The sequence below is a fragment of the Lissotriton vulgaris genome, chromosome 7, assembly GCF_964263255.1.
Source record: "Lissotriton vulgaris chromosome 7, aLisVul1.2, whole genome shotgun sequence".
Lineage (NCBI taxonomy): Eukaryota > Metazoa > Chordata > Amphibia > Caudata > Salamandridae > Lissotriton > Lissotriton vulgaris.
In genome coordinates this window covers 1,626,131,981-1,626,158,282 of record NC_141695.1, presented here as the reverse complement: position 1 = coordinate 1,626,158,282, position 26,302 = coordinate 1,626,131,981, and positions in this window count along the sequence as shown.

The following is a 26,302-nucleotide window of genomic DNA, read 5'->3' as shown; positions in this document are numbered from 1 at the left end:
GAAGAGATTTGGGAACTTGTTGACAATGTCCGGGGAGTCTTCCACCGTGTATAAAAGTTCGACAAGTTTGAGGCGTTCCGCTGTCGGTAGACTGAGAAGGCAGTACGCCGCGTCAGGACCCTCAATCACGTGGATGTGGGCTTGTATCTGTCGGTCCTTATAGGTCAGAGTCGTGTGGAACTGTCCCAGGCATGGTAGGGGTTTCCTGGACATCCAGGTGTAAACTCGGACAGCAGCTGGTTCCAGTTTTGGCTGGGGTTTCATGCTTTGATATTCCATGGCACAGATGTAAATCAGGGATGCTCCCAAGTCTAGTACGAACTTGGCGGGGTGACTCCCTATTTGAATATTCAGTCTTGGGTATTTCTTTAGTCTGTCAGGATCTGACACCATACATACATATTCATCGCTATCTTGCGAGACAGGAGTGCGAGACAACGATTTTTGGGATGTCGACCTCTGGGATTTGTATGAGCTGGCTGAGTGCACGCTCAACCTTGATGAGCTGGATGAGCGGCTTTTCCTTCCTTGCACTGCTCTTGCATGGTGGCGGGTTTCTGAACTTGATTTGGACGTTTTCATTTCCGACCGTTGCGTTTGACAGGCTGCCTTGAAGTGATTGTCTCTCCCACAGCGGTGACACTGTTGTCCTATGACGGGACACTGTCCTGAGTGTGGGTAGTCCTGGCCGCATCTGTAGCATTTTGAGGTTGGTCTGCTTGCTTGGCTGCTTCGGGTTCCGTTGCGCGAGGGGGTCGCACAGAGGGTGTGCGTCGGTCTTCCAGACTTGCGGCGGTCGGAACGGCGCCTCAAGTCCATCTGAGACTGCATTCGGAAGGCTTGTTCCTTTTTTTCAGATTTGCTTATTTCCATCTTCTTGGCGTGGTCTTCTGCTTGATCATTAATGCGGGTGAATTCCTCTATTTCTTCAAGCGTGTAGTGTTTTTTTAGCAATCATAGTGTTTCTGACTGGCACCCTTCAATGATGCGCAGCCGAAGCGCGTCTTCAATGTTGAAAGTGTCGAACTCACAATATCGGGCTAGACACCGAATGCAGGCAATGAAGTCCCACATTGACTCATACTTTTCTTGCGACGCAAGGTTGAACGTATACCGCTCGTAGTCTAAGTTTCGTTTGTGGAGGAACTTCCGATCCAGAGCTCCTTTCACATCTTCATATGAGGTGGCATTGGCAGCAGGCAATTCTTTGATCTGCGCAATGTCCTTTCCTATCAAGTTTCGCAGAGCTATTAGCTTTTGCTTAGAATCTTGCACTTGGAACCCCACCGTAAAGTCCTCAAAAACTTCAGCCCAGCTCTTCCATTTGGGCCCCATGCCCAGACGTCAACTCTAGAGGCTCTGGCGGGCGTAGGTATGACACTCCTAGCAGCATTGGACGCAGTTGCTGGGCGGATCCCGTGGCCGACGAACGTGAGGTGTCGGCTTCCACTGACATCTTGAGCAAGTATACAGGTTCAGTTGGCTGTGCAAGGCTTTCTTTACAGGAATTTGCAGGTTTTTCCAAGTTTCATATAACTGCCTGACTTCAAAATGGCTGCCGTGTTAGGAGCTGATGTTATCCTATGCACGGCGCCTGACTTAAAGATGGCCACCGGGGAAGACACAGGTCCTTTTTATTTGGCACAGTATTTGAAAATTCCTGCTGCTTCTTTCAAGGGTAGTCACTGCGTTGGACTCACCCTTTGATGTGGTCCTTGGATGTAGCTCTCAAACTGCGCGCCCTCTGCGCGATTCCAATCTCGTTTCGCGCTTTTACCAATGTCGGTGCTCTGACTAGGCCGGTCCTCAGCTGCGTCCTCCATACATGACGCAGGAGCGAGAGGGAGCAGAAGCGGTGAGTCGCGAGGATCTCACCCTCGTCGCCAGTGTACTGATTTGCCCCCAAATAATAACTCGCACACTGGAGCTTGTTGTACCTTTTCTTTACTCTCCTCGGGCGAGCCATGCAGTGCCTGCCTTTTCCGCCCCCCGGCTCCACCCCTTCAGCCACCGCCTGCCCTGTACAAACACCAGGGTCAGGCGAGGCGACATGACAAGCGGTGTCTGAATTAGAACTAGAAATTCAAAGGTTACATGATAGGTCACTGCTAGGAGGCTGGGGTAACCATTAAGGATGCCTAGACACCTACTCTTTATTTGGATATATTATTATAGTGGTTTCTTATGTCCAAGGTCGTCAGATGTATTGCCCCCTCGTTATTACTATCAGCTGTGATGGCTTGTTTTTTGGGGGGGCGGGAGTTGGTTTTTGGCCTGTTAGACCTGGCATCCTTGGCATGGCTCTACCCTAACTCTTTGCCTTCAACTATCCTGTTTTTGGTTGCTGTTTTTATTTGCTCCGTTTTTTGTGGCTCCTTTTTTGGCAGCTTAGTTTATGGAGGCTCCGTTTTTGGCAGCTCTGGGTTTGGTTGCTCTGGGTTTGACAGCTTTGCTTTTTAGACTGCTTTTTGTGGCTCTGTTTTTGGTAGTTGCACTAAGTTGAACACTGTGAAGTGCCCAAAAATGTCCATTGCACAAAACCGAGTTCCAGTGGCAGAGTTGCTCACCGCCCCCGTTTGCGTGATCAATTACATTTCCTTCAACACAACGTGTGTTCTCACAGTGGGAATTGGGCACAGCCATTTTGTTTTTTGCTCTGTTTATGGTTGTGGCCTATTTTTCCGATCTTTCTTTAATCCTCCTCCTAACTAATTTACGATTTTCTCCAAGAAATCTGCAATCCTAGGGACTGTAGATCGTGACCATGTCTTCATGCTGAGCCTTTCAATTCTCCTTTAGAAGGAGAATTGTGCCCTCTAGTGGTTGGCATATGATATGAGAATTCTCAACTTCAATTTATGTTAATTCTTTCTCCTATTAGAAAATTGAACTGTTAAGCTACTTTTAAGACAATGGAACAGTAGCGGCCTAAAAAGTCTGTATTGGCCCACTCTTCTCACAATTATACTAAGTTACTATAATCACAGTGACCGCTGCTACTGCGCAAAGGAAGGGTCTATGCAAAGGATAACTGTTAATCTTTCAGTTGTTTATTCATGATTTTGAATGTTAAAGTGGTAATAATGAAGTGAAGCAATTGCTAAGACTGTGTAAACGTGTGGAAACCAATGACAAAATTATGAAGTAATACTATCATAAAATGTACTGCATTAGGTCACATCATTTCCCTTTTCCTGCTGCCTAATTTGGTATGCATCTGTGTTTAAATTAGGCCAGTTCACGCCGATCCGTGTGTACTGTAAGATGGAAACAATGTTCCTGGTTACGGTCGAGTAAACATGTGCTTCCGCAACGCGTGAAGAGCAGATCTGCAGGAATCAGTCTACCCTGTGTAATGACAGGGAGCCGGAGCTTGCTGAGTCTTCAAATAGATCGTTTGCCCACCAAAACCAGACGACACAGCAGGCATTGCTTAGCAGTTTTATCCCGTCTCAGATGTCCCTACATCATTAGGTCCTGAAGAGACCCCTTATTGTCACAGGGGTCGAAACGCCGTCAACAATAATTCAAAGCGAACCATTCATCAGACCAAAATGATATACAATAGAGGGAGCCACCACATAGAATATACAGTGGCTGCTTCTATTGTATATCATTTTGATGGTTGGCTTTATTAGTTTGGAAACCATTTGTTTATGTCATAATATGTCACTATTTCTGTAGGTTCCATGTTTTCACTGGGAACACCTTGCACTACATACATATTTACTTCTTTTGAAGATTGTATTCATTGTTGTGTGTGTATATATATATATATATATATATATTTCCGAAGCATTCTCCTTCCTGGGAAGTAGAAGAGGCGGCACAAAGGTACGTTTGAATTCCATTTATTCAACACATTTGCATGACGCGTTTCGGTTACTACCTTCTTCTGATGCTTTGTGTCGACATAGTTCCACTGGTGCCATTAGCTTCTGTCTCTGACTCAACCACTGAAGTAGTGTTGAGGGTGTCCGCAAAACATGGCACGGATTGCACCAAAGTTCCCTTTTATAGAACTACGTTACCCAGCAGCCATTGTTCCACACTTGCTGGTCGGTGGTCCGTTTACTCGCTTGCACTACATTGTCCCAACGTGCAGCCGAGTAGCAATGTTCGCTGACTGAAGCCATGGCGCTTGTTCTCGGAAACAGAGTTCATTTCCCTCGCTCTCATGCCTCACAGTATCATCGGCTCGCAGGCTCGGGGACCTCGATGAAGTAAGGAGACCCCTCCATGTGGTATGAACTGTCCTTGACAGCGTCGTCATGCGGCCTCTGATTTGTGCGGCGGTCCGGGTCACTCCCATTATCACCCTTCCTTTAGGCATTCGCTGCCTTCAGACACTCGCTGAGAGGTGCCATCCCCGCGTGTAATGGGTTTCACGCATTGTATTTCCGAAGCATTCTCCTTCCTGGGAAGTAGAAGAGGCGGCACAAAGGTACGATTGAATTCCATTTATTCAACACATTTGCATGACGCGTTTCGGTTACTACCTTCTTCTGATGCTTTGTGTCGACATAGTTCCACTGGTGCCATTAGCTTCTGTCTCTGACTCAACCACTGAAGTAGTGTTGAGGGTGTCCGCAAAACATGGCACGGATTGCACCAAAGTTCCCTTTTTATAGAACTACGTTACCCAGCAGGCATTGTTCCACACTTGCTGGTCGGTGGTCCGTTTACTCGCTTGCACTACATTGTCCCAACGTGCAGCCGAGTAGCAATGTTCGCTGACTGAAGCCATGGCGCTTGTTCTCGGAAACAGAGTTCATTTCCCTCGATCTCATGCCTCTCAGTATCATCGGCTCGCAGGCTCGGGGACCTCGATGAAGTAAGGAGACCCCTCCATGTGGTATGAACTGTCCTTGACAGCGTCGTCATGCGGCCTCTGATTTGTGCGGCGGTCCGGGTCACTCCCATTATCACCCTTCCTTTAGGCATTCGCTGCCTTCAGACACTCGCTGAGAGGTGCCATCCCCGCGTGTAATGGGTTTCACGCATTGTATTTCCGAAGCATTCTCCTTCCTGGGAAGTAGAAGAGGCGGCACAAAGGTATATATATATATATATATATATATATATATATATATATATATATATATATATATATATATTACCTACTGGCGATAGCCAGTAGGTATATATAGTTAGGATTTTTTCTCTATGGAACTTTTGAAAATTCTATGTCTAATAACTTTGGCGTTTGTGGACGGAATCGGCTGAAATTTTCAGGAAAATGGCACATTTTGTTTCTGAGCAGCCCCTGAAAATTTGGGGGGGGTTCCGTCAAGGGGGGGCCGAGAAAAAAGGGGGGGTCCCAAAACGCGTTTTTCCCATTCATTTTTCCATAGGGCCTTTGGCCTCACTTTTAGCTCGAACGGCTGAATGGATTTACACAAAACTTGGCAAAATTGCAGGGACTGTTAGCCCGATGTGCCTTTGCTGGGTCTCTATATATGTGCTCCAGTGGATTTTGAGAAATTAACGTTTTAAAAAACAGATATATCTGTGACAGCGTCCTAGATAGCGCTCCAGATCGCGTACTTTTCGCGTAACGGAGCTTTGCAAAGTGAAGCTGATTGGCTCTCCGGTGTCTGTCAACATTCTAAACAGTCTGGTGCGGCCGCCATCTTGTCTCTCGGTAGGATCGAGAGACAAGAGGAGGAGAAAAACGAAGGGGGAATTTAATGAAAGGGGGCAAGGTAGACCCCTCTTTACCCCCTAGGAATGATGTTGGGGTTATTAAAGGGTCCCGTGGGGCAAATAAAAAAAAATAGATTTTTCGCGGTAGAAGCGTTTCTCGGTTCGCGAACCGGGTCGCAAACTGGTAGCGAAACGTGAATTCGCCATTTTGTGTTTCGATTTAATTAAATTACTAGATGGAGGAAAAGCAATGTGAGTATTGGGTATAAGGGGGTATGGTAGACGTATCCTGACCCCCTATGTTTTCTGAGGGTGGTTGAGGAGGCTCATATATGTTGATACTTGTCTTCCAGCGGTTGCGCGTGAGCGTTTTTTTTGCCGCTTGACTTCTGTTAACGATCGATTCGAAGGAAATTAGGAAGTGTTGATCGCCATTTTGACACTGCGAGTAAATATATTGTTAAAAATAATTGTTATAAATTAATTCGTATTGATAAACATTGTCTGCGCCATCTTGCCTTTTTTCCAATGCCACGCTTTTGTTGTGTACGGCAGCCATTTTAGATGTCTTGACCAGACCCACTCTCTGTACGCCGCAGATCCTCAGCATGGCTCCCCACCCTCACAAGCATCTCCCCCACGCACTGGTCACCCGTGCTCTCTCTCTCATGCATGGGCCATAAACTTCCCCCCATCTGCGCTGCTCTTCCCTGAGTATCACACCCTGTGCCCGCCCGACACCTCCCTTTCACCCTGTTCACTACCGCACCCTCTGACACTCCTCTTCCTCTGTGTCTGATTGTCCAGGCCGGTCCCAGGCTATCACCTAGCCCTGCGGATGTAGTTTATGGCCCCAACTGTTAAGAATCACCCCTGTTCAAAGGAGTTACAGTAGATCAAGGTCGCCACCTCATGAGATCCGTCACAGCACACGCGTTCCTACTATCTGATAACGATCCTGTATTGTGATTGGGGAGGGGATTCTCACTGTAAGGGTGTGTGGGACCTAGCCTGAAGCGGAAGATTCCAGGGATGCCTTTTTGTACATCAAAGTCTTCACAATTATGAGTCACATTAAAAATATATAGCACTCCAATAAAGTAGTAGGATTATAACACTTTAATAACTTATAAATATATACAACGCTCCAACAAAATAAACACGTTAAAAAAAAACTTTTTAAACAACTATTTATATGACATTGCTTTAACCAGGATAGACAAAGAAATGACACAGTGATGTAAAAGTTTCTGAAAGAAATGCCAAGAACGTCCCATGTGAAAGTGAATTTTATCTGGCAATTTTTTTCTTTTCCTTCTCATGAAAAGAAAGTTAATGCCAGGTTCGTTACCTGCCTCATCTGCAAAAAAAAAACTCTCGAGAGGGACCGAAAAAAAATATAGCTATGGTAATCATACCATGCATCGGCACATGGAGAGGTGGCACCCTCTTAATTATTCTAAAGCACAACTTCGAGATTTGGTGGATAATCCCCTTTCGGCAAAAACATCCATCAATGACTTAGCAATAAGTGAGTCAGAGGCAAGGGAAACGGTCCCAAATCTGCAAAAGAACTTTGGGCAGATGAGATTGACTTGTGTAGCATGTTGAAAATTAATTTCATGCGGAGAGATGAGTATTACTTTAATAAATAGATCATATGAAAATCATCAATGTCCAAAACGTCCTAGAAAGTAATTTTTTTCATTTTTGAGGAAGAGAGATAACTTACAGTGGTACGGGGTCGTTTTCGTTCGTACTAGGGGGGCCAGGTGACATTCGTTCGGGGTGGCTTAGGGGCATTTAAAACAACTTCCCTGATACAGGTAGCATATAAAGTAGAGGCTAAATACCAGGATCTTTATCGATTGCTTTATGCTGTACAAAAATGAAAAACACATACAACAAACTTGGACCATTCATATTTTCAATGTTTCTGCGTACTATACTTTTTAACCCTTAACTAATTGAGCTGCTTGATTTCACCTGCTTTTTTAAAAAAAAATAAAAAGAAATCGGAAACAGTGGCCATTTCTTCGAAACTTACCAATCTACGCGTTACAACTACGTTTGCTTTTTTAAAAACCTTTAATAAAAATGTTGGTACCCAAATACGGGCCTACAACCCCGTGGGCCGGCCACGGAGCAGGCTGGAACTGTAAAGGGGGGGGGGGTATTTATTTGTGGAAAACATAAGAGTCGGTGGTCGTTGATTTCATAGTAAAAAGTGCGACAAGTGCAACAAAATCATATGTTATGTTATGTTATGTTATGCGTTTTTATTTGGCGCACAGATGCTCCAGCTAAGGAGCATCCTGGCGCCCGACAAGGCAGCAGCACAACACAACGAAACAATAATCAAACAGTGTAAAAACTAAGGAAATAAGAAAGTTTTCACCGCACGGCGAAAGGAGAGCAGGTCCCTCTCAGCACGAATCGCCGGGGGCAGGGAGTTCCACAGAACCGCCGCGCGAACTTGAAACGAACGCCCTCCTGCCCTACTCCGTTTAAAGCGTGGCACAACAGCCAGTTCCAAGTCCGCAGATCTTAAGGCTCGGGTTGGGGTGTAATGAGCTAGAAGAGCCACAAGAATTGTTGCTGGGGACCCCTTCAGAATCTTGTAAGCGACACAGAGGACCTTAAACTGGATCCGCTGGGCCACCGGGAGCCAGTGCAGTGAACGCAGAGTGCTAGAGGTAGGGCAGAATCTTGGTAGGCCTACCACCGATCTAGCTGCGGCGTTCTGGATCCGTTGTAAACGCCCAATCTCTGCCTGATTCAGTCCAACCAGTAGGGAACTCGCATAATCCAGCCTAGAGATGACAGTGGCTTGGATCATGAGCTGCCTCGTGGGGGCATCGAAAAACTTAAGCACTGGACGAAGCCCACGCAGGATACCAAAGCAGCAGGCCGCCGTACGTTTGGTATGACACACAAACGTAAGGGTAGGGTCCAGCCAGACCCCGAGGTTCTTAAGCTCGGCGACTGGGATGGGAGCAGGACCCAGATCCCCTGGCCACCATCTCTCTCCCCAAAGTTCCGGTTGTTTGCCAAAGACCATGACCTCGGTCTTACTAGCGTTCAGCTGGAGACAGTTGGACGTCATCCAGCTGGCGACCGCCCGCAGTCCTTGTTGAAACCTGGGGGCATCGACTTCGGCATCCCCGCTGATCGTAACCGCTAGCTGGGTGTCATCGGCGTATGACACCATCGTCATACCCCATTGCCTGACAACCTCAGCCAGCGGCCTTACGTAAAGATTGAACAACGTAGGACTCAGCGAGGAGCCTTGGGGGACCCCCAGGTTCAACGGATGGAATTTGGACTGGTAAGGTGGGACGGTCACGCTAAAGGCCCGATTGGCTAAAAACGACCGGAACCACTGGAGAGCAATGCCGGTGACACCAGCCTCCTCTAAGCGCCGCAGAAGGATCGGGTGCGAGACGGTGTCAAAGGCAGCGCTCAGGTCTAGTAGCACCAGCGCTGCCGTTTGTCCCACGTCAAGCACGGAGCGAAGATGCTCCACCATATAAAGCAGAGCCGTCTCCGTGCTATGACCGGCCCTAAACCCATTCTGCGTAGCATCGAGGATATCTGCATGGCGGAGATGTTCCGAGAGGACTGCGTTGACATGCGCCTCAGTCACCTTGGCCGGCCACGGCAAGAGTGAAATTGGCCGATAGCTCTCAGGCTTGCTACCGTCCAAGCTAGGTTTCTTGAGGATAGGACGAACCATGGCTCGCTTCCACTTCAGTGACGAGTTGATCAGAGAGCATAGCGGCGAGATCTCATGTACCGCTAGGTCTTTGAACACAGCTGGGCAAAGCGGGTCCTCTGGGGACCCAGACTTCACCTGACGAGCCAAAATGTCGAGACTATCAGGTGTTAGGATAGGAAAGGAATGCAACCCCTCAGATGATAACGGCTTAAGAGGTGGATTAGCCGAGAGGGTGGCCACCGGAAAGGCTCGATAAATGGCATTCACCTTTTCCAGAAAGAACTCTGCCAATTTTTCACAGTGCTCCACCGAGCTCTGATGCGTCGAAGTTACCTTTTTGGCCGTGAGGTCTTTCAGCACCTTAAAAATAGCCTTAGACGGGTTCGAACTCGTCCTAAATTGTGCAGCATAGAAGGCGGCACGGGTTCTACACACTGCCCGGTGATACAGTTTCACCGTAGACAGGTAGAGAACCTTCTTCATGCTGTTATAAGACTTGCGCCAAGCCCGCTCTGCACGCCTACAAGAAACCTTCAGTGCCCGTAGCGAGTCATCGTACCACGGGCTGGCTTTGCCGGTTCCAGTTTTACAGCAAACCATGGGAATGAGTGTGTCTAAAGCCCTAGAAACCCAATGACAAAACCTGTCATATACCTGATCAGCCGACCCCGTGATGTCAAATGAGTCGGCCGATAGGAGATGGAAAAACTCGTCCAGCTTGAGTTTATTCCAACGACGTCTTGGAATAGAACACACCACTGGCTTAGGTTGTATAGCCGGTGTAGGGCAATGGATCTGTATCAAATAATGATCAGTCCATGCTAGAGGTGTGTAGCTGGAGATGCAGGCTTCCGTAAGATTGGTAAAAAACGGATCGAGGGTATGACCCCCTGAATGGGTGGGCTGTGCCACCAGCTGAATCAGCTGGAGCGCCTCAAGATCGGCCACAAAACTGGACACCGTGGGGCTAGCTGTATTGTCAAAGTGCAGATTTAAATCTCCAATGATGGAGAAATTGGAGCACCCCGCAGCCAGTTCACTAATGGCGTCAGGTAGCGCCGCTCTAAAAGCCACTTAACTCCCGGGGGGCCGATATATCAGTAGCCCCGACAGGGTGAAATTAGGTGTAATAGCTACCTTAAACATTGCACTTTCGCAACCCGGGATTTTTTGACCATGCCACGTACATGAATAGCAGGACTTAACCGCAAGGGCTATTCCTCCGCCTCTAGAAGCTTGGTTCAAAGTGAATACCGAGTATTCCGGCGGGAAGGCCAGGTTGACAACGGCCGAGTCGGCATCCTGCAGCCAGGTCTCCGTCAGGCAAAATAAGTCAGGAGCATCCTTATCTAGCAGGTCGGAAATATCTAGATGGTGCCTGACAAGCGACCTAGCGTTTAAGTTCCAGATGCTGATATAAGACTGTGGACTGATGGCCACAGCGATATCCCTACAGTCCCTACTTACGGGGGCAGAAAGTGTGAAACATCCACACGTAAGAGGGCTGCATAAGGGATCCACACGAGGCGCAGTACAAGTCACCCCGGACCGGTTGATGGCAGCCAGGCTGTCTCTGGTGTAACACAGCATGATGAACAGGAGAACGGCCAGGAGAGGGGTCAGAGTCCAGCCACGTCCAGCACGTCCTGTCGCGGACGGGCGCAGACGGGCAGGACTCTGGCACGACTCCGGCCACGCGAGGACGCGCCCGCTCCGCGATCCCGCTACGCTGGGGGCGAGCATTAAGTAGGCGTCCCCTCGCTGGCTCAGGCGCAGTCAAGCGCTGGCGGAAGGAAGCTGCTCTGCCCCTCTCTAAGATGGCGCCCACCCCAGGAACCAAGCCCGCCAAGCGGCGGTGAGGGACACAATTTAAGGTGCAGGTGAGGGGGAATTTTAAAAATAAGCCCAGCAGTCTGCTAAGCGCTAACGCGCAACACAAATCACATACAAAATGCAAATTTTAAAACGCGGTATACACGCCACGCGCTCCTGCAGCAAAGCGCTCCGCTACCTTGTCGATAATTCATTGTGAGCAAGTACCATTAGTGTCGACAATTCCAACCTTCAATAATAAATACAGTAATCAATGATGCATTAGAACTTAATATCAATTCATTGTTCGAACGTGTAATCAGTCTTATCCCATATCAATTCATGTGCTAAAAGCTGCATACCTATCTCATGATATCAAGGCTGAGCAATCGGGGCACAACAAGGAGTTGAGAGTTTCATTTGTACCGGCGCCATTTTGGGTGAGGTCAGGAAGGTCCAAGTATAGTCAAAATGTCTCCACCAACTCGTGGTTGGACTGGGACCTCTTTCGGCAGTCCAAAAGTTTTCGTTGAAGGGTAGCAGAGGGGACTGGCGACATGAACCATCAGTGAAAGTGGGGTGGGAGGAAACAATCTCTCCTACCGGGTCATACTGGTGTCCCACCGGAACTGATCAAGTTGGTAGTCTTGCAGGATTTTGATCATTTCAAGACTGAGGCCGGCACCGGCATGAGCGCGCCGACGTCCCTCGGCTACGTCGTGGTCGTTTCGTGGGTGATCGTGGCAGTCATTTCTCATCGGGGGCCCCCGTGGCTCTTATAGAATCTTCAAAGTTGAGGAGAACGTTTCTGGACGCAGGACTCATTTTCTACCAGAACTGAAAAGCGTTGGTGTACCGCAAAAGTAAAGGAGACCCCCGCGGGGTGAGCGGAGCATCATTGCCTCGCAATAGTGGACGAGACCTTTTGTCGGGTGAGTGCAGCGCCGCTGCATCGCAAGAGTGGAGGAACCCTTTTGTTGGGTGAGTGGAGCGTTGGGGGTGCAGCTGAGGGGCCCCCACCTGGGGGGGTGGGAGAGGCTCGTTCGCGCCGCCTCTCCCTCCCAGCGCACCCCACGCCGACACCTGGCGTTGATATCCGTGATGTCCGGACTAGGCGATAAGAGAGGGGGGGGGGTCGGAGGCAGAGGCAAGACATCCCCCCCCGTGGCCTGCAGGGCGCCGCTTCAGGACCGAACGGGGAGCTCATATCAAGCCGGGGCCAGACAAGGAGATACGAGGGGAGGGTCGGTGGCATTTGCAAGACATTCCTCTCCAGTGTTGTCGCAGCTAGAGTTCCCGTCGGCCTCGGCTCTTCTCCTGGTCCAGGGGGGGGGGTCGGTGGCATGTGCAAGACATCCCCCCCAGTGTTGTTACAGCCATTATTGAAGAAAGAAGAAGATACCGTCGGCCTCGGCTCCTCTCCTGGTGCACCTTACGCGACGACCCTTTTGATGGGTGAGTGGAGCGTTGGGGGTGCAGCTGAGGGACCCCCACCTGGGGGGGTGGGAGAGGCTCGTTCGTGCCGCCTCTCCCTCCCAGCGCACCCCACGCCGACACCTGGCGTTGATATCCATGATGTCAGGACCAGGCGATAAGAAGGGGGGGAGGGGGTCGGAGGCAGAGGCAAGACATCCCCCCCGTGGCCTGCAAGGCGGAAGAAGAAGGGAATCGGGAGACCAGAACATTTCGGCCCATCCACGCCACGGCTGATGGCGGTTAGCTGGGTCCCGCCCTGCACGTGTCGAGGCCTCATCTTCCGGATGGGCGTAACCGTGGCCCAGTTGCACTTCCGGAATGGGGGTAGGTATCTGCTGATTTGTATCTATTTCATGTTACCGTTAATGGGCGTGGCGGGCGGTGGGACAGACATGCTTGGAGCAGTGGGGGGGTGGCGGAGCCTAGCTACCTTGTGGCTGCCGTAACGTCAAGCTTGGCTTTTTTCACTACTTTTATGTGTTTTATTTCTAGCGAAGTCAAAAACTCATCAGTGGCCTACTGATTTTGTTTGATTTCTTTCCCTTCCTTTTCAAGTGTGTTTCATGATAATCTACAATATACACTTGTACATATGAGTCTGATACAGGGCGGATCTCTGTATAACTATGGATAATTAGATATTAGGATGGCATACAAAGCTCCCAACCTTCTTATATTTTCTCTTAAAGGGTTTCAAATTGGGGACAAATATTAGGCTGTGCTCTAGAGGTTGACGGTGCTGCTCCACTGGTACTCGGTCCTTCTCATGAAGCAGAAGGAGCCGCTCTCAATCTCCTTAACTCTTCCCTTGCAAAGTTGACCGGATTCTTAGTCTGCAACTGCTTCAGCATACTTGCAGTTCCACACAAGTCCTTTTTATTGGGGTCTCCTCTTGAAAGCAGTCTTGCATATGCGGCAAGTAACTTTTCTTGCATTCACCTTTTTTAAGACTTGTGAAAATTAATTTCAAAACATTCAATAAATACGGTGTTACTATGCATTGTGTCAAATGCTTTATTAAAAATATGCAGAAAATGTTCCCTTTATTTGTTGTTAAGGTCTTTACAAGAGAATTTGAAAGGAGAAAGTAGGAGATGAATAACACATGTAGGACGTTAAATCTCAAACTGCAAAAATTGATAAAGAGGGTGGACCAATGTCTGCATGATGAATGCCAGTGGAAGCGTTTCAGGCACACTGCGAAGATTTAAAAAAATATAAATATTGTCAAGTTTTACTTTGACTTGTGATGTTTGATCTCATTTAGTCACTTCAATCTAATTTTAAACACTAATTTTCTTTTTGTTTTGCAGATTAACTACAATACTTATTTTGGACTCCATATTACATGTTGTTTAATATATTATTTTGTTACTTATAGTTCTAGTTATTTATTGTAGTGTTATCTTTTAGTTATAGTTCCGGTTATTGTTTTAACAAAAGTTAATTAAAAAAGTACATACGTCTGTTTTTTTGTGGGGGTAGCAGTCATCAATAGAAATAATATTTATAATTTGAAGTATAATGCTGAAGCTCACTCATTAGCAACATATTGTGGTGAAATTTTAACCTATGTGCTGACGTAAGTGTTCCATAAACTACTACTATGGTAACAGGCAAAATACTGTTTGGGGGTAGGGTATAATACGCAGGAATGCTGTAAAAATAAATGGGCAAGGGCTGTTTTGTTTTCCACTGTTGCAACATAAAGTGATCGATAAAAATCCGATAATCAGGCCTATCAGCGACTAAGACAGCAGGCCGAGTCTCTTTTGCTCAACGGCTCCCTCATGGGACGAAGAAACGCCCTTTTTCACGAAATAGGAATATTTTACTTGCAGGACAGTTGTTAATTTCCCATGAAAATACATTAGCCTGGAACATTGTTAGTGATAAACTGTAAATGCATCTGGGTCCTTTGCTTAAAAAAAAAATATAAAATATATTTGTGTATTAGAATAAGAATATATGTTACAGCTATAGATATTTGCTATTAAAAAACATTGAAATTCACTGAAAAAACCATAGGTTTTAGGCCATATATAGTTAGGGATTAGCATTTACAAAACCTTAATTTACTCGCACAAAACCATAGAAATTCGCATATATAGTTAGATGCAATAACTATATATCGCGCACCCGCAATCCACTGCTGATGATGTCACATATTACATCATTCATGACATGGTCAGTGACATCACTGATGACATCACTGATGACATCTCAAATGACATCACTGATGACATCACTGATGACAACATCCAGTGACTGTATGTTTCTGTAAAATTAAAATATGTCTTACATATTGAAGAATGAGTGGATGTATAAGTGTCTGGATGAAGGATTTAGTAGGTGCGTGACTGACTGAGTGAGTGAATAAATGTGTCTTACTGAATGCATGGATTAGTGACTAAACTGTCTGAAAGTGTGCATCAATATGTCTGTTGTTGTGCAAACTGCTGCATGGTTTGATCAGTAGCTATATGAGTGGCTATATAGGTTATTGATTGGTTGCCCAAGTATTTGTATGGAAGACTGAGTGTGTGTGTGGCTGGCTGAGAGGTGTGTGACTGTGCACATCAATGTGTACTTGTATCAGTAATTGTATAAGAGAGTAAGTATGTGTTAGTATATGTTTGAATAAATAAGGTGTTCTGTGTTTAACTGTATAGATGAGGAAATCGAAGTGTGATTGATTATTTACAGGACTGACTAGGTGTGTGAGTAACTCTATGGATGAGTGGCAGTGTTTGAGTGTCTGCATAGGTGTATGAGTGCATATGATAGTGTTGTGTATGAGTGATTGTATGGGTGAATGAGTGAATGTGTGTGTAGACGTAGGAATCAGTGAGTGCGTATGTAGTAACTGGTATTGGTGTGTCAATGGTTCTTAAAATGAAACTCTGTATTTAACACTGGGTGTAACAGAGGTTATTTTAGAGTGTGAGGAGGTGCATTGTATTATCACATCAATTATATCATCAGTGACGTGATTATTGATGTCAAATGAGATGTCATCAGTGATGTGATCAGTGATGTCAATTGAGATGTCATCAGTGATGTCATCAGTAATGTCATTTGAGATATCATCAGTGATGTCATCAGTGATGTCATTTGAGATGTCATCAGTGATGTCATCAGTGATGTCATTTGAGATGTCATCAGTGATGTCATCAGTGATGTCACTGACCATGTCATGAATGATGTAATATGTGACATCATCAGCAGTGGATTGCGGGTGCGCGATATATAGTTATTGCATCTAACTATATATGCGAATTTCTATGGTTTTGTGCGAGTAAATTAAGGTTTTGTAAATGCTAATCCCTAACTATATATGGCCTAAAACCTATGGTTTTTTCAGTGAATATATATATATATATATATACCTATTGCAACTACCAGACATTGAGTGGTATATGGTTTCTTTTCCCTTGGATATCGCCTCAACCCCTTTTTTATTGTGATTGTGCTTTTAATTATCATTGTATTAGTCCAAAGGAGCCACTGTTTCTGTTTATATACAACTTACCCTGGTTCCATGTGAGTAGGGTTTCCCTTGTTTCCTTTCCTCAGCAGTTTGCCTTGTACCCTGGGAAAGATTGTCTCTCAAATACCAAACTTATTCTCAGTCCAAAGCACGCATGAAGCATTCAACTTGTTATCATGGACATTACGGGTTCTCACTTTACCCCCGCTAATACAGGTTGCTTTGTAGCTACATCTGTGAACCCCTCTAAATCGTGTAGTAGAACATTGTTTCCTTGGATGCATAACTTCTTAGGTCGAGCCTGGGCAGCACATGTGCTGCTCTGTGAGGCAAGCTGTATTTGAATGTGGATTTGACGCTCCATCCACCATATTATTCATTGGCTTGAGTCATTGCCCTTTGTAAATACTGGCTTCTGAATTGTTAATAGGCTTGTTAATCCCTCCTTAGTACTTCCTTGTTTTCATTTGTAACCTCCCATGTGGACTGGTCCTTTCATTTCTGTTACAAGGTATGTCTTGTTTAGTCCCTAAGCACTATACATTAATGAGTTTCTCCCAAATCAAGCAGGACATGCTTTTCTGCAACATTTAGCAATCCATGCATGCGTTCACTTTCCAAGCAACCCGAGACAATGGCGGCCGCTTCTTTGAATTGAAATGGATCTCGCATTAACAAGAGTTTGAGCTATTGGCATTGTAAAGGACAATGCATTTTATTTAGGTGTTAATAATCAAGACAGATAAATAAAAGGCACTGTCATTTACAATGCCAATAGCTTAAACTCTTGTAAATGCGAGACCTATTGCATTTCCAAAAGCTTGTTCCTAATGGACACTAAGCAACAGTGATTTACCAGCTTCAGGTAGTAAACCCTGGGAGTTGAGTACTGCGACATGCTTGCTGCTTTTATATTAAACACTATTTTAATAAACATATGAGAGTTGTCTAAGCTAATCCTTCAACACTGCACACCTTTGGACCAATGTACAATTCTTCTTTAAAGTCATTTTCACAGGTGCATTTCATTAACTGTGTACTACTTTTTCGATGAAGTCATTTGGGAAGAGAATAAAATTGCTATAAAAATCTTACTCCTATCTGCAATGATCTATTGCAGCCGTACAGCCTACAGCTGCTGTAGCAATGTGGTCCAGAATTGGTCCTGTGTACGTTAAAAGTATCTACTTTGAAATATAGAGACTACTTCTATTTTTGCCAAATATCAAAGGCCCAATCATAAATAGTTTTTTTGGCGTGATGCTCCTGATTGAGTGGCTTAACTGCACTCTTAAACTCTTAGTCCATTAGTTTAAGTGTTGTCCACATCTGGTTCCTTCCTTTTCTTGGGCCTTTGCAGTCTATTTTTGAGCACTGTGTGTGCTCAGCTCCACAATGTTTTCAAGGTGAAACCAAATACAGTACTAACCATGTGTTGATGCCTGGAGATCTTCCCCCCTGCACCCCTCCTACAGCCTGCCCCTCTGTGATCATCAACATTGTTGCCACCTACTCCTTCCTGGTCTTCAATGGCCTGCCCCACCCCTAGCCATTGAAGTGCATGGAGTTTTGCAACTCCCCCAGGGCCACTGTTCATGCACCCCAAAAGCAACAAGATCCAAGGAATTCTAATCCAGCACTCCCTCATGTGATGTCACTGATGTAGCTTGTGCCTGCAGATTGAATAAAACCTCACACGTCTGGTGCTTTTGTAGTAGGACATATTCAAAGACCAGAAGAGTTCACCCTGGAGACCTGCTTTTTTTATTTTCCCTATTTTTGCCTCTTCCCGGGAGGTGGCAGAGCAGCGCACCTTTTGCCCATGAACACAAGTCTCCGCTGAATTAAACTCATCTGGTAATTCAAATTCCTTGAAGCATCCTTGGCTTTGCATGGACGACTTACTTTATATTGTTGCTGAACTCAAGGAAAGGCCTGAGCACTCAAGCCATGGTAACTAACAGCTATTGATTAATCTCAGTGCATTTCATTGAGCACCATAGGTTTCATCTAAATCGTCCCAGTTATCTTAAGTAGTTCTCGTTCTTTGACCCTCCCCCCCTCCAAGACGCAGGCTCCTATTTGCTTTGTAGGAGCCATCTGATCTCCTCTAAACCACAAATGTGACCGCAAAGGCAATGGTTGGAGTGCGTTAAGAAAAGGCAAGGGTGCGCTAATTCCATTAAGTGGCATCCATGACTGGTGCACAGTGCTAGTACAAAGTCCACTTGCAGGTGTCAAAGCTAGCACTGTAGGTACAGGGCGAAAAGGGCTTTTTCAAGAGTTATTTTTTTTAGAGCACTACAAAGTGACCATAGTGGGCTGGTATGCCCATCTGACTCTATGCACCTCTATGCAAAAATTGCTCCCGTCAAGGAAGCCACACCTATGGTGGTCCGATGGGTAGAAAAGTGCTTAGAATTTCTGCTGGAGGTGGAAACAGTGGTGGGTGGACTCAAATCCAGAGGATTTTAACTCTCCCGCTGACTTCCTTAAATGGCTGGATCATTAGCCCCTGTGAAAACACCTCCATTTGCTCCTCCGTGTCCACCATTGCAGGGGCTGTAGTATTTCTTGCCCGTGAAGGCTTTACGTTGAGGACTAGCGACCACACCAGTTTTAATTGAGCAGGACAGTGGCACTAATGTCACTCTTCTGGGTAATCCCAAGGACAGTGAGATCTTTACAGACTGGCTGTTATGAACGCACTGTATTAGTGTTAGTGGTCGGGAAGGGCAGCAAAAGAACCATTCTTTCAATCTTGTGACTTGCCAATTTTTTTTCCTCCAGACTATCTATCACCATTTGGATCTTCCAGTAGGATTTAACTACAGGCATCTATGCCTCCTTGCAGTTATCTGGATGAAAATATTAAAATTACAAATGTGAATGAGCTACCTTTTTGTTTGGATCCTTTCTAGGGCTCGGCTCTTCACCTGCCCAGCCTCCTGCTTGACGTGCTTAATCTCAATCTCTTGTCACTCAACCGTGGTTGGATGATCATCTGACCTTACCACTGATGCAGGCTGTCATCATGGGCAACTTCGAGCAGACCACTCAACAGATGCTCCAGAATACATTAATGGAGGATGTGCACCCCTGGGTTCCTTCCCATCTCTTATCTACTTTCCCAGTGACCGAGAGATCCTGGACTTTGACATGGACGATGTGCCTAGTGATGGTAAAATTGTCCACCTCTGAATCTCCGGTATGGGATCACATCTTGCTTTCCACCTTCAAAAGTTTGCATCGGTTCAAAGAAGTGTTTCTTTCTCAACACATATGCATTGCGTCATAATCTGCTTTGGTGTAACTTCTTTAAACAGTCTGTATTTATAGGTCGTTGATTAGGACTGGTGCAGTTACACTGGCTAGCTATACCTTGAAATGCCCCTTTGGCAAAGCACATTGAAAAGCAAAACTGTACTGTTTCAGCTCTTGCATAGATTCAGTTCTTTCCGCTAGTTCAGGGATAAAGAGTGAGTATTTTAAGTAATGCATCCTGCATGGTCGACTGGTGGGGTTGGTGTGCTTGGGAGAGTTTCAGGCCAAGGTATGGTTAGTCTTAACAATGTCTGACAATAGGCTTCACAAACAAAAATGAATTCCTCCTTGTAAGTCGTTTGGGTTCTGGAAGGATTCATACATGTCCCATGTACTCCGCACACCCCACTAAAGCATGTTTTTTTTATTCTGTTTATGCTTCTTTGCTTAGAATAGGGTATAAAGTGTAAAAGATCAGTTGTGCCTTGACCTCAGGGATGGGCCTGCACTGATCTACTTTACTTAATTCTGATTGCAGTTATTCTTTTAGCAAAGTCGGCATCTGAGCATGCAGGTGAAGTATGTGTGAGGGGCCTGTTTGGTGTCGTGCATGGATGGACGTGGTGTGGTAAGTGATGTTGAGGCTGGATTTAAAACCTGGCAGATTCAAGAGACCTCCTTTCACCAGAGCCAGTCTCTCGAAACCCCAGCCAGCAGGGGCATCTGCCCAACTGGAGCAGCAGGTAAAAACAATTGTAAAGGGGAGGTTGTGGTATCAAGATATTGGGTTTTCGGCTGCATTTGTCAGTCATGCAAGTCAGTAGATGTGGTATAATAGCCAGAGCTGCCGGCTTTGGAACTGGGGACACCAGGTTTGAGTCTCGGTGTCGGCTCAACATCCTGTTTTTCTTGGCAAATCACTTGATCTCCCCGCGCCTAACCAAAATGAATGTGTCCTTGTGTAATGTAACTGGTGCTCATGTAAAGCGCTCCAATACCTTCGGGTCAAGTTCAAGCTATATAAAAGAGCAAAAAAAAGTCCGCCGTGTTCTGTACACTGCAGCTTTCCCTTATCGAATGTATTCCTACCCATGCTTCCGCTCCTGGTCCGAAGCCTATCCTATCTTAAAGATTTGCATACCAGACACCCCAACTTGAGGGTTGTCACTCTCCCCTTCAGTGTTTCTTATTACCAATGGCAGTATTGTAGAACCTTTTTAGGTCTCGGCATCGAGACCTATTGTCATGGAGTTCGCTCTGAAGGGAGATAGAGCTGTGAACGCGCCGACCAGGGTCTGTGAACGCGCACACACACAGGCAGGCAGGCATGCGCCGTGCACACACAGACACACACATAAACAGACACACGCACACACGCACACACACACCCCCTCCCTCTCTGCCCACTCCCTCTCTGCTGCCCCCCCTCTACCCCCACTCACTGGGCTCTTTCCCTCCGCAGTGGGTCAGTCATGGCAGCAGGCAGACTCGGTGTCTTCTCCGGCGATCCTTCAGCTGATGTGCACGCCCACGCTGCGTCACGTGCGCGCCCACCACGAGCAGTGAGTGCAGAGTGCAGGGTAGTGAGTGCAGAGTGCAGAGTAGTGAGTGCAGAGTAGTGAGTGCAGAGTAGTGAGTGCAGAGTAGTGAATGCCTAGTAGTGAGTGCCTAGTAGTGAGTGCAGAGTAGTGAGTGCAGAGTAGTGAGTGCAGAGTAGTGAGTGCAGAGTAGTGAGTGCAGAGAGTGCAGAGTAGTGAGTGCAGAGTGCAGAGTAGTGAGTGCAGAGTGCAGAGTAGTGAGTGCAGAGTAGTGAGTGCAGAGTAGTGAGTAGTGAGTGCAGAGTAGTGAGTGCAGAGTAGTGAGTGCAGAGTAGTGAGTGCAGAGTAGTGAGTGCAGAGAGTGCAGAGTAGTGAGTGCAGAGTGCAGAGTAGTGAGGAGTGCAGAGTAGTGAGGAGTGCAGAGTAGTGAGGAGTGCAGAGTAGTGAGTGCAGAGTAGTGAGTGCAGAGAGTGCAGAGTAGTGAGTGCAGAGTGCAGAGTAGTGAGTGCAGAGTGCAGAATAGTGAGTGCAGAGTAGTGAGTGCAGAGTAGTGAGTGCAGAGTAGTGAGTGCAGAGAGTAGTGAGTGCAGAGTAGTGAGTGCAGAGTAGTGAGTGCAGAGTGCAGAGTAGTGAGTGCAGAGTAGTGAGTAGTGAGTGCAGAGTAGTGAGTGCAGAGTAGTGATTGCAGAGTTGTGAGTGCAGAGTTGTGAGTGCAGAGTAGTGAGTGCAGAGAGTGCAGAGTAGTGAGTGCAGGGTGCAGAGTAGGGAGTGCAGAGTGCAGAGTAGGGAGTGCAGAGTAGTGAGTGCAGAGTAGTGAGTGCAGAGTAGTGAGTGCCTAGTAGTGAGTGCCTAGTAGTGAGTGCCTAGTAGTGAGTGCCTAGTAGTGAGTGCAGAGTAGTGAGTGCAGAGTAGTGAGTGCAGAGTAGTGAGTGCAGAGTAGTGAGTGCAGAGAGTGCAGAGTAGTGAGTGCAGAGAGTGCAGAGTAGTGAGTGCAGAGTGCAGAGTAGTGAGTGCAGAGTGCAGAGTAGTGAGGAGTGCAGAGTAGTGAGGAGTGCAGAGTAGTGAGGAGTGCAGAGTAGTGAGTGCAGAGTAGTGAGTGCATAGAGTGCAGAGTAGTGAGTGCAGAGTGCAGAGTAGTGAGTGCAGAGTGCAGAATAGTGAGTGCAGAGTTGTGAGTGCAGAGTAGTGAGTGCAGAGTAGTGAGTGCAGAGAGTAGTGAGTGCAGAGTAGTGAGTGCAGAGTGCAGAGTAGTGAGTGCAGAGTGCAGAGTAGTGAGTAGTGAGTGCAGAGTAGTGAGTGCAGAGTAGTGAGTGCAGAGTTGTGAGTGCAGAGTAGTGAGTGCAGAGAGTGCAGAGTAGTGAGTGCAGGGTGCAGAGTAGTGAGTGCAGAGTGCAGAGTAGTGAGTGCAGAGTAGTGAGTGCAGAGTAGTGAGTGCCTAGTAGTGAGTGCCCAGTAGTGAGTGCAGAGTAGTGAGTGCAGAGTAGTGAGTGCAGAGTAGTGAGTGCAGAGTAGTGAGTGCAGAGTGCAGAGTGGTGAGTGCAGAGTGCAGAGTAGTGAGTGCAGAGTAGTGAGTGCAGAGAGTGCAGAGTAGTGAGTGCAGAGTAGTGAGTGCAGAGTGCAGAGAAGTGAGTGCAGAGTGCAGAGAAGTGAGTGCAGAGTGTAGTGAGTGCAGAGTGTAGTGAGTGCAGAGTAGTGAGTGCAAAGTAGTGAGTGCAGAGTGAAGAGTAGTGAGTAGTGAGTGCAGAGTAGTGAGTGCAGAGTAGTGAGTGCAGAGTAGTGAGTGCAGAGTGCAGAGTAGTGAGTGCAGAGTGCAGAGTAGTGAGTGCAGAGTGCAGAGTAGTGAGTGCAGAGTGCAGAGTAGTGAGTGCAGAGTAGTGAGTGCAGAGTAGTGAGTGCAGAGTAGTGAGTAGTGAGTGCAGAGTGCAGAGTAGTGAGAGCAGAGTGCAGAGTAGTGAGTGCAGAGTGCAGAGTAGGGAGTGCAGAGTGCAGAGTAGTGAGTGCAGAGTAGTGAGTGCAGATTAGTGAGTGAGTGCCTAGTAGGGTGCGCTAATTCCATTAAGTGGCATCTATGACTGGTGCACAGTGCTAGTACAAAGTCCATTTGCAGGTGTCAAAGCTAGCACTGTAGGTACAGGGCGAAAAGGGCTTTTTCAAGAGTTATTTTTTTTTTAGAGCACTACAAAGTGACCATAGTGGGCTGGTATGCCCATCTGACTCTATGTACCTCTATACAGAAATTGCTCCCGTCAAGGAAGCCACACCTATGGTGGTCCGATGGATAGAAAAGTGCTTAGAATTTCTGCCGGAGGTGGAAACAGTGGTGGGTGGACTCAAATCCAGAGGATTTTAACTCTCCCGCTGACTTCCTTAAATGGCTGGATCATTAGCCCCTGTGAAAACACCTCCATTTGCTCCTCCGTTTCCACCATTGCAGGGGCTGTAGTATTTCTTGCCCGTGAAGGCTTTACGTTGAGGACTAGCGACAACACCAGTTTTAATTGAGCAGGACAGTGGCACTAATGTCACTCTTCTGGGTAATCCCAAGGACAGTGAGATCTTTACAGACTGGCTGTTATGAACGCACTGTATTAGTGTTAGTGGTCGGGAAGGGCAGCAAAAGAACCATTCTTTCAATCTTGTGACTTGCCAATTTTTTTTCCTCCAGACTATCTATCACCATTTGGATCTTCCAGTAGGATTTAACTACAGGCATCTATGCCTCCTTGCAGTTATTTGGATGAAAATATTAAAATTACAAATGTGAATGAGCTACCTTTTTGTGTGGATCCTTTCTAGGGCTCGGCTCTTCACCTGCCCAGCCTCCTGCTTGACGTGCTTAATCTCAATCTCTTGTCACTCGACCGTGGTTGGATGATCATCTGACCTTACCACTGATGCAGGCTGTCATCATGGGCAAATTCGAGAAGACCACTCAACAGATGCTCCAAAATACATTAATGGAGGATGTGCACCCCTGGGTTCCTTCCCATCTCTCATCTACTTTCCCAGTGACCGAGAGATCCTGGACTTTGACATGGACGATGTGCCTAGTGAAGGTAAAATTGTCCACCTCTGAATCTCCGGCATGGGATCACATCTTTCTTTCCACCTCCAAAGTTTGCATCGGTTCAAAGAAGTGTTTCTTTCTCAACACATATGCATTGCGTCATAATCTGCTTTGGTGTAACTTCTTTAAACAGTCTGTATTTATAGGTCGTTGATTAGGACTGGTGCAGTTACACTGGCTAGCTATACCTTTAAGTGTACCTTTGACAAAGCACATTTAAAAGCAAATCTGTACTTTTTCAGCTCTTGCATAGATTCAGTTCTTTTTGCTAGTTCAGGGATAAAGATTGAGTATTTTAAGTAATGCATCCTGCATGATCGACTGGTGGGGTTGGTGTGCTTGGGAGAGTTTCAGGCCAAGGTATGGTTAGTCTTAACAATGTCTGACAATAGGCTTCACAAACAAAAATGAATTCCTCCTTGTAAGTCGTTTGGGTTCTGGAAGGATTCATACATGTCCCATGTACTCCGCACACCCCACTAAAGCATGTTTTTTTTCTTCTGTTTATGCTTCTTTGCTTAGAATAGGGTATAAAGTGTAAAAGATCAGTTGTGCCTTGACCTCAGGGATGGGCCTGCACTGATCTACTTTACTTAATTCTGATTGCAGTTATTCTTTTAGCAAAGTCGGCATCTGAGCATGCAGGTGAAGTATGTGTGAGGGGCCTGTTTGGTGTCGTGCATGGATGGACGTGGTGTGGTAAGTGATGTTGAGGCTGGATTTAAAACCTGGCAGATTCAAGAGACCTCCTTTCACCAGAGCCAGTCTCTCGAAACCCCAGCCAGCAGGGGCATCTGCCCAACTGGACCAGCAGGTAAAAACAATTGTAAAGGGGAGGTTGTGGTATCAAGATATTGGGTTTTCGGCTGCATTTGTCAGTCATGCAAGTCAGTAGATGTGGTATAATAGCCAGAGCTGCCGGCTTTGGAACTGGGGACACCAGGTTTGAGTCTCGGTGTCGGCTCAACATCCTGTTTTTCTTGGCAAATCACTTGATCTCCCTGCGCCTAACCAAAATGAATGTGTCCTTGTGTAATGTAACTGGTGCTCATGTAAAGCGCTCCAATACCTTCGGGTCAAGTTCAAGCTATATAAAAGAGCAAAAAAAAGTCCGCCGTGTTCTGTACACTGCAGCTTTCCCTTATCGAATGTATTCCTACTCATGCTTCCGCTCCTGGTCCGAAGCCTATCCTATCTTAAAGATTTGCATACCAGACACCCCAACTTGAGGGTTGTCACTCTCCCCTTCAGTGTTTCTTATTACCAATGGCAGTATTGTAGAACCTTTTTAGGTCTCGGCATTGAGACCTATTGTCATGGAGTTCGCTCTGAAGGGAGATAGAGCTGTGAACGCGCCGACCAGGGTCTGTGAACGCGCACACACACAGGCAGGCAGTCATGCGCCGTGCACACACAGACACACACATAAACAGACACACGCACACACGCACACACACCCCCTCCCTCTCTGCCCACTCCCTCTCTGCCGCCCCCCCTCTACCCCCACTCACCGGGCTCTTTCCCTCCGCAGTGGGTCAGTCATGGCAGCAGGCAGACTCGGTGTCTTCTCCGGCGATCCTTCAGCTGATGTGCACGCCCACGCTGCGTCACGTGCGCGCCCACCACGAGTAGTGAGTGCAGAGTGCAGGGTAGTGAGTGCAGAGTGCAGAGTAGTGAGTGCAGAGTAGTGAGTGCAGAGTAGTGAGTGCAGAGTAGTGAGTGCAGAGAGTGCAGAGTAGTGAGTGCAGAGTGCAGAGTAGTGAGTGCAGAGTGCAGAGTAGTGAGTGCAGAGTAGTGAGTGCAGAGTAGTGAGTGCAGAGTGCAGAGTAGTGAGTGCAGAGTGCAGAGTAGTGAGTGCAGAGTAGTGAGTGCAGAGTAGTGAGTGCAGAGTAGTGAATGCAGAGAGTGCAGAGTGCAGAGTAGTGAGTGCAGAGTGCAGAGTAGTGAGTGCAGAGTGCAGAGAAGTGAGTGCAGAGTAGTGAGTGCAGAGTGCAGAGAAGTGAGTGCAGAGTAGTGAGTGCAGAGTGTAGTGAGTGCAGAGTAGTGAGTGCAAAGTAGTGAGTGCAGAGTGAAGAGTAGTGAGTAGTGAGTGCAGAGTAGTGAGTGCAGAGTAGTGAGTGCAGAGTGCAGAGTAGTGAGTAGTGAGTGCAGAGTAGTGAGTGCAGAGTAGTGAGTGCAGAGTAGTGAGTGCAGAGTAGTGAGTAGTGAGTGCAGAGTAGTGAGTGCAGAGTAGTGAGTGCAGAGAGTGCAGAGTAGTGAGTGCAGAGAGTGCAGAGTAGTGAGTGCAGAGT